We start from the raw sequence: 9,213 nt of genomic DNA on the forward strand, positions 1-9,213 counted from the left end.
GAGCGTCGCCGAAATGGGTGCGGTTGGGTAGGGGCTCCCAGTGGGGTCCAGCAAAGCCGGGCGAGAGGCTCGCCCGCGCTGGCAGGCCAGGCCGCAGAGCGAGCCGTCGGCCGGCCGGGGCAGCGGGGACGGCTCTTCCCGGCTCCAGGGACCCGCGCGGCGAATGCGACAACGCGCTAAGGAGAGAAAAGGCTTTCGCCTTGCGTTTGTCCCAAAGTCTCAAGAACAGTGGAGACTCTGGAAGACACTGAAATGCTGTCATTTAGACAGAACCTAGAACTGGCCCACTATAGAAGCTTAGTAAAGCTGAAAGAATTTTCTATTCAAAAAGTTATTTAAACAGAATCATGCCTTTTAAAGGAATAAAAAAAATATTGTTTCTAAATTCTCTGGATTCTTTCATAAGAAAAAAACCAAGCCTTTTTGAAAAGCTAGAACTAACCAGGATAGATGAAGTTTGGGTAAAACCCCCAAGTTTCTGTCTGTAATGTTCTGGAAGGAGCTGGATGGTCCATGAATTTTTTTGCCTGTGAATGCTGCCTTGGGTGCTGCTGTGCTCCATCCCATCCTGTCAGCGTGACGGCAAAAGTTACCTCTGGATTAACTGCCTGAAATGGAATTCTTCAGGTCATGGGAAACAACATGAGGCTGGTTTTGCTTTTCCAGACAGATCTATTCGGGTGGAGTTTACCGTGTCAGCTTACACACGGGGAAAAGGTACTGAGCTGTGTCATTATTTTTCTTTTCCATGTCTGAAGACCATAGCCAAACTGGTAATGGTGATTTTTTTAAGCAAAAGGTTTATGGTTCAACGCGTGAAACAACCTCACCATCCCACTGACTCCCACGGTGAGTTTTCCTGCATCTCCTGCTGAGGAATCTTCTGCCGCTGTGAATATGATGCCACTGCCATCTTCTGATCACTTTGCTAACCCCGTATCGCTGCTCCTGTTCTCTCCCTCATTTCTGTCGTGCTGTCTGCTCAGGATTTTATTGTCAAATTTCCCAGAAGAGCGCACATGCGTACCAGAGAGAAGCACCCGTATTTACATATTGTGTGTATGTGTACCTAGGTACAGGTATGCATTCGTACCCTGTAATGATGAAGCACAACATCAAAACTACATCTCTACATTTCCCATATTGAAGTACGTGTAAGGCACCTGTGCGCCTCCCAACACTTTCAAACACTTTTCCTCCCGGCTTCGGTGCATTTTAGGGGTGGGGAGGAGGGAGCGACTTGCAGAAGTGGACCCCAGGAACACATTTGCGGGCAAACGCAGGCTGGCAGACACTTCAAATCCTCAGGTGGTTCCCTAGTAACTTGCCCAGCTGGAAAAGCTTAGGCTCCAAAAGCTGGAGTCAGCGCATGTAATCTAGCAGAAATGCCCCACCTCTAGATGCTTATCAGATAACGGTGATTATTTATTATTTTTCTTTACCATTTTGTGTAAAATGTGTTTTATCGTATACGCTCACCCGTGCTTACCCCTGGCTGACCACACTGCGGTTAGAAGGGCAGCTGTGGGTGAGGTCGCTCTCCCATTCACGCTTCCCCGCCGCTGACGGCCGCTGCTTTCACCCTGCCCCGCCCGCTCCGGGGAAGCCGCCGCCGCCGCCGCGGCCGTGGCGGGCGGGCGGGAGGACCCGGGGGCCCGGCGGTGCGAGGGCGCCCCCTGCCGGCCGCAGCCGCCCGCTGCAGCCCGGGCGGGAGCGGCTCAGCGCGGCGGGGGCGGCGGCGGCTCCCGGTGCTGCGGCGGCGCGACGGGGCGGGGGGGGGGGCTCACCCCCGCGGGCTGGGCTGTTAGGGACCCTCTTGAATAACCGGACAAACAGGTAGGGGGATTTGCTTGCGAGAGGTGTTCAAAAAACCCCCTGCCAAATAAAGTTATATCATGCGGAGGTGTGGGATAGCGGTAAGAGAACAGCTATCAGTTATTTTTGGAAATTTGCTACTAACGGATTTGATTTTAGAAAGCAGAAAAATATTTTGATTTTGAGAATTAAATATGATTGATTTTTCTTAGCTTCAAAATGTACACGCAATTTTAAGTTTGCAACTAAAGAGCAATGTAGTGGGGAAAAATAATATCTGAACTATAAAGCCTTTAGGAAGAGGTTAAAATGGGACCTTAACATCGGTAAGAATTTTGTATATTCTAATACAATTATTTACATTGTTATTTGTCACTTAAAGGGCCTTTCTTCTAGCAAAGGAAGAGAATTTAATTGCCAAATAATAACCCTGGAACATCATTTCTGAAACTGTGATGGTACAATAGAAATGCTCCCGAGTGAAAAATGCAGTAGCGATCGGCTTACTTTCTGCAGAAATAAGTAGTAAGTAGTGACCGAAATACCGTTCAGTGGGTATGTATTTGTATCTACAGATTATCCTAGCCCATATACACCTCTGTGCGTGTTTGCACGCCATGTGTCTCTTCTCCAACATCCACCACGGCTTAGGTGAGCCCTGTGTTAGTGCTGAGACTGGCCTGTTGTACCGCAGTGTCTGTTCTCCCGGGTTTCTCTCTGTTGTAGTATTGTACCACCATGAGATTCATTGAGGATATGGTTTGCAAAGCTTGTATTCATACTGCCTGCTTGCATTCAACGTGAAGATCTAGGTAAAAGCTTGTTATATTTCTTCTCAATCCCCTGTTTAAACGTCTCTTTCTCCTAACTTACACGACGTATTTCAGGGAATCATAGTCACTTTTAAAGTGAGTCGAGAACCCTATGGAGAGTGGATGGGAATACATTTGGAAGAGCGAACGTTTTGTGGTTCTTTGTTTAATGAAATGGAAAACATACATGAAAACAGAACTCTGTTGTGAATGTGGCTTCAAGACCCACTCACTTTCATAGGCATGCATATAGAGTGCATTTGTGGCCTGCTCTGACATTCATTGCAGCTGACAGCATCCCCCTGATGACAGCCTTGGAATGAATTAATGAATGGATGGTTTGAATGATGATATATCTAGGGAGGGATATGGAAGTCAGTGCCTGATGCCCTTTGATCATCAGTTATGACTAATATAAAAAGAAGGAGAAGAAGGCATGAATAGTAACAGTAATGGGCATAAATATGGCCTGAGGTGATAATTTTCATCCCAAAGGTTATACATGCTGCTTCACCTCAGGTGTACAGAAATAGTAAATATATATTTTATTTATTGGTTTCTTTGTGGTGAACATTGGTAGATAATAACTAACACCTGCACAATTTAAATAAGGAAGAAGATGCCAAATTGCAGCAGGATTTTCAGAAGTGCTCAGCCTTCACTGGGTTTACACACTGAAGTGAATCACAAAATTCCTGCCAATTTCAGCAGAAAAAAAGTTTATTCATTGGGAATTAGATCCCCTTAAATTCTTTCTGGTTAGGCCAAGGCAACTGGCATTAAGAGCTGGCAGGACAAAAAAAAAAATCATGGAACTACTTTTATTAGAAAAATCAGTTTTGCGGGAATTGGAATACGTTGAAGTTTCTGAAAATTCAAATGGGAAATCTAAGACTGCACCTCCAATTATTCTGAATATCACATTCCAATTATTTATCTTAGAACGTAGTCTATATTGTAGTATTAAAAACTATGTTAAAGTAACACTCTGAAGGTTGCAACATCACATACTCTAGAGGAGAGGTCTCCTATTTTATATCACTTACGATACAGTTCATTATCTGTTCTGTTTCTTTTCCTACAATATTCTTGGCTCATCCGTTGGAGAGCATGGAATTGATCTGGCTTTGAACCAGGCTTGGTGCTAAAGAAGACAATCATTTTTAGACCTGTTGCCTGATTTGTTGCTGACGCTGAGAAGTTTAAAAGCAAATGAGACAGGAGTTTGCAGTACTAAAAATTATCACATCGCTAAAGAAGTTAGAGAGATGTCCTTGTCCTTGTTTCTGTCATGTTCCTATATGGCAATAGGCGAGTTACTTCATTCTTTTTCCCAGCTAGTCACCAGTTTTTGTTCTTCATTTCTGGGTGCCTGACATCAGATCTTCAGTCTTGTCTGCAGCATCCCAGAGAGACAGGGAAGAACAGGGCCAGATGATGCAGAGTTTGGAGAAAATGAAATATCATTGTTTGTTTTCTGCAAGTGGATTATTAGCTACCGTCTTATGATGCACGAACATGTGCTACGTGCACAATCTTCATTCTGGGAGTTTTAAAAGTTTTTGAATCGTTGAGTTTGCAATTTTTTAAATGCTGGGTTTTTTTAATAACTTTTGTACCATTTCTCAGCTTTTAAAAAAGCCGATCTAACCTTCTTTTAAACGGCAGTAGCAAATACACACTGCTTTAATTTAATTAATTTTTAGTTTAGTTTTCACTATTCTAATAGACTGTAGTAAATTGAGACTTTAATGGTTTCATTTTTAAAAGGAACAGTGCACACTAACTATTTTATCAATTAATTCCAAAACTGATCATTGCTATTAGCCTGAAGGCATCTGTTCCCAGCTCTTTCTCCTGGTGACATGACTTCTAACTGTGCTTCAAGTTGCAAGTTCCAGTTCGGAAACTGATTTTGTGTTTGCCTGAGGGACACGAACACTTGTTTCAAAACTATCAGACCAAAGTAATTTTAAACAATGGAAAGCAGGCCTTTTGTTTTCCATTTTATTTAATTTTTAAAAATCATTTCTATGCAAGTATTTTCAATTGTTTCAGTTTTCTCAAATCTTGATTATAGATTTTTTCCTTGAAAAATTTATATATCATGAAAATTTTATGTCCTTAAAAAAACTGAAAAACATACTAAACTAGTTACATTAGTTTAGTGTTAACATATTTTATTGTACTTTTCCTATTTATAAGATTAGCAATTGGACTTAAAAATTAAATTAATTTACCCAAGTTGCATTGAAGTATTTATCTGTGAATTATTCTTGGAAATAATTAAAGGAAAACTGTGTCTTGAAATGCATATATATAAAACAATTCTTATGAGTTTCCTTTTATTCCTTGCATTTATGAAAATGCTGTGGTACTTTTTAGTGAACGAAGAGCACATTACCATCTCACCAAGGTATTTTGTCCTGTGCTCTTTGAGAGAGGATGGGACATTGCCTAGAAATGGCAGCCTTAGCTCAGGCGGGTGGTCCAGGGTCTGGTGGCCCACACCGGCTCTTCTGCGGAAGACAGAAAAATCCTGGTTTTGTGTCATTCTGTTTACCAGGGTGGATTTCTGGGGTGATGCAAAGGGCAGGTGTTTGCCCTACTTTCATGGGAAGAAAGCTCGTCGAGGGGATGCTCTGGCTCAGGACTTGGGCTCAGCACTCCTTGCAGCCAGGCAGCACTAGGCAGAGCGCCGGGACCCGCGGCACGGACCCGGGCCACCACAGGGTCCCACCTTGGAGAAGCGCTGGAGGCTGCCAGGAGGCTGCCAGGCTGTTCCAGGCACTGGTTTTAGCTTATTCTCAGACACAATCAATTCCAGAGTCCATCTGGCCATTCTGGGGGCGAAGAGGAAATCTTCTCCCAGTTTTGAATTGCCTTATTTTATTTTCCATGAGCATTCTCTTGGTTTGCAGACTAAGGAAAGCCTTACCCTTCTGCTCTCCACTACTTAGTGCTCTAAATATTATCATGACTCGAGTTGTTTGTCCCTTCTCTACAGTGCACATCCTTGCTTTCTCTTTATATCAGATCTTTTCCATGTTCCTGGTCATTCTTCTTCCCTTTCCCTGGCTATTCGTTACCTTTGCGATGCTCTTTTCAGGGATATGTTAGCAAGTGCCGTTCATGAGGCCACACCACTGATTTTTCTTGAGAACACTGTTTTATTTTTTAGCTTAGCTTCTTATGAAAATGACATCTATACAATGTGCAAAATGTCTGTGAACCGATTAGTTGATTTCTACCAATTTTGACAGATAAGTAAATGTCTCAAAGCGTATTTAATATCTTATTGCAAGCAGTTAGTAGTAGAGTGGAAAAAAAGAGACATCCTCTAAATGTCCTGTCTGTGACAGAAGCGCAGTCTGTCCTCACGCATTATTACATATAATAGAATTACTTTTCCCTAGATGTCCCCAAATGCAGGGGGAACTTCAGTTGACAATTACACCTTCTCAGCCAGAAAAATCAATCTGTCATGAGATGCAAACTGTAGTAATCCAGTCTGTGTTAGATTCAGTACCCTCTGAGATTGCTAGCACTGTTCATTATCCCATTTCTGCATAAACTAACTCTCTCTTAGCTCTTTTTTTGACAGTCTCAGTTACTTACGTCTGTCTGGGACAAATCTTCTTAGATATTACAAAGAGGTATTGGGATTTATTTTTTCCACTCTAGTGGACATTGTTTTACACTAAGCAACACTGAATTTAGTGGAATTTTAGAAAGCTAGAAGATCTTAGCAAAGTAAAAATTAAAAGGGAAGAAGGAGAGAAGAGTGGATGCAATTAAGTTTCTACCTTAGAAATGACAGAGAACATGAATAGCAGCTGACAGAAATGCATCCTTTACAAAATTATTCTTGTATTGTACCAAATGAAGCCATCTCTTTTATCAAAGTTACTTACCTGCAACATCAGCTTCAGAGAGTTTAACATCTACATCTGTTGGAGGAGATAATGGGCGGATTTGATAAATATTGCTCACTGAAAAGGAATGAAATGTATGAGAGCTGTATGATTTGTTGCTGAATGTGGCTGCCCACAAAGCCTTTGATGCGTATGTCATACACTGGAGATTAAAAGCTCAAATTCTGCGACTATGGGATCATGCAGGCTTCTTTGATAACTAATTGAGTGGTCTGTGACTTGCCTAGCAAGAAAACTTCAAGCGCTTACAGAATCAAAGTTAAAACTAAAGATAACATTACAGTTTCTCACAGAAATAATAAAAAAGCACATCAAAACCTTTTAGGAACATTCTTGGAAAACTATAGCCAATGTCTGAAAAGATCATCAGAGTGACAGTGCCTTAGGAGCAGAAAGACAAAATCTATATTGCCCATCCTGTGGTAGAGAAGAATAGACATGGGAGGGATTACAGATGCCATAGCATGAAATAATGCCTCACATATGGTAAAGAATATGTGAATTGTAAAGTGGGAAAAAATCACTTTGGGCCATATGTTCCCCTCTGGCATTCAACTGCAAGGGAGAACAAAATAATCCAAAAATCATGTGATTTTTGAAGCGCAGCCATTCAACTGTGTTCTCCTGCTGCCTTTGTACACTATGCAGAGCAGGATCCAGACGTGCTATATGAGAAGCTACGCAATACTTTGAACAGTGCTAAACAAAGGGGAGCACGGCCCCATTCACCTCCCAGTTCAAACCTTCCCCATGCTGGAACTGGTAAGGAGACAGAAGAGTTTCAGTACTATATGAGTCCCACGTGCCTGACTCATGTTGTACCGAAACTCTGAACTGAGTATCAGGATCCCTGCCCTGCCCACCCTTTGCTCTTCTGTCTCCTTACCAGTTCCAGCATGGGGAAGGTTGGACTTAAGAGAGCCAGAATTTCTGTCTCATTATATATCTTCAACGCCCCCTTCTTCCCGGAACGACTGTGCAGCTGCTGCTGAGGCATCGCCCCGGGCCCCGGCGCTGCCATACCGCACAGCTCTCACGACAGCATCAGGAGATACAACTGAACATCAAGTGGTTCATGTTCGGAGCAGGACCGCCTGGACCCTGCGTTTCATGAGTGTGGTGTCAGGAGTATGACACTGTGGGGAGCTGCTCATTTGTCAGCTCATCCTTTCCTGCCACTTTTTAAAAAAAAAAACACAGCCTATTGGCAATGTTTTTACAGAACGGGGAATACGGTTACTTTTCTCCTTGGAGCAAACCCCCTTGGACTCCTTAATTTTGCTGCTTTCCTTACCATGCAGCCAGAGAGATGGGAGCATACATATGAGAAACCCTGAAGGAGTGCTTTTTAGGAGCCCCATTCAAAATCCACATGTTAGCAGAAGATAGGGCATGCGGCAGTTCTGCTTACACGGCAAGCAGACAAAGGTGTACCGACACATCTCAATACAAGGGAAGCTGTGTAACATGACGAGTTAAGTATATTGAGCTATAGGCAAAGCTAGATGGAGGAAAAAATTAACACACTGAGGTGATCTGAAACAACAGAGAACTATACCATGAAAATCAAGAACTTATAATTCTTACATTCTCTAATTGTGGAATATTCCTTCCCCAGGAAATTATTTTCTGCCAGAGAAGTTTTAATTTCTCTGTTCCCTGGGCCATTCATGTGCCACTTTTTGTTTTCTAACTGATAATGTTTATTACACTTGCTAAGCTTCATTTCTTGCATGTGAGGGAATAAAATCTTTGTGGACTTTCCACTGCCTCAGCATGGGGCAGACTAAGAGGTGGGTTTCTTGTGGGAGTGGGAACACAGAATCAAAACATCTGGACTGAGGGCAAAGGCTTTTCAGTCCCTTTGGTAATGAAGGGTGAAGGAGCTGAGGAACTGAATGCCAAGGGTTGTAATCCTCAACATGCAGGGAAGAAAGCTGAGAGAAGAAACGCAGTAACAGATGTAGAAGGACAGGGTGTTGGCAAATTCAAAAACTATGAGAGGATCCAATCAGCAAAAGAATATGACATGCCTGGCATTAAACACAAAAATTACAAACCTTTTTAATTGCATTAAAGTTCTTCCATATTTACTCAATGACACATCTGAAAATTATCTAATTAAAATAGGGTATTCTGAGAAAATGAGAGAATTCTGAATCTCTGCAGATGGCTGGTGCTGCTTTTTTACTGAAAGCAGCAGGCATTCCAGAGGACTTTTGGGGTTGTGTGTACGGCAGGTAGTGACAGTGGGTGCCTGAATGAGATAGATACAAAAGGACTACACTGCTTAGAAAGCTCAACACTGGGATTTCTCTTTGTCTTACTAATTCCTGGAGATGGAGGTTTGCCTAATAGCCAGGACCCAGAAATATTTTTACACACATGGCAGATTGTAGAGAATGCAAAAGAGCCTTTTTGGTTCCAAACGACACAGGCAGCACCTGACGCAGAGTGAGAACAGCAACCTCGTAGCATGTTTGTTAATAGGTGAATGTTCTCCTTTACACACAGCATGTTCTTGAATTGCATAGTTCGTGTAGCGCTGAGTACCCCACAGTGAGTACCAAACAGGCGAAGCAGAGTGGGTATGCCAAGACAATTAAATCCAATACAGAAACTCATAGAAGGAAGAGATTCAGTGAAGGGAG

This window comes from Nipponia nippon, unplaced genomic scaffold (genome assembly GCF_047370975.1).
Source record: "Nipponia nippon isolate SJK-2023a ecotype South Korea unplaced genomic scaffold, ASM4737097v1 scaffold_3, whole genome shotgun sequence".
Classification (NCBI taxonomy): Eukaryota; Metazoa; Chordata; class Aves; order Pelecaniformes; family Threskiornithidae; genus Nipponia; species Nipponia nippon.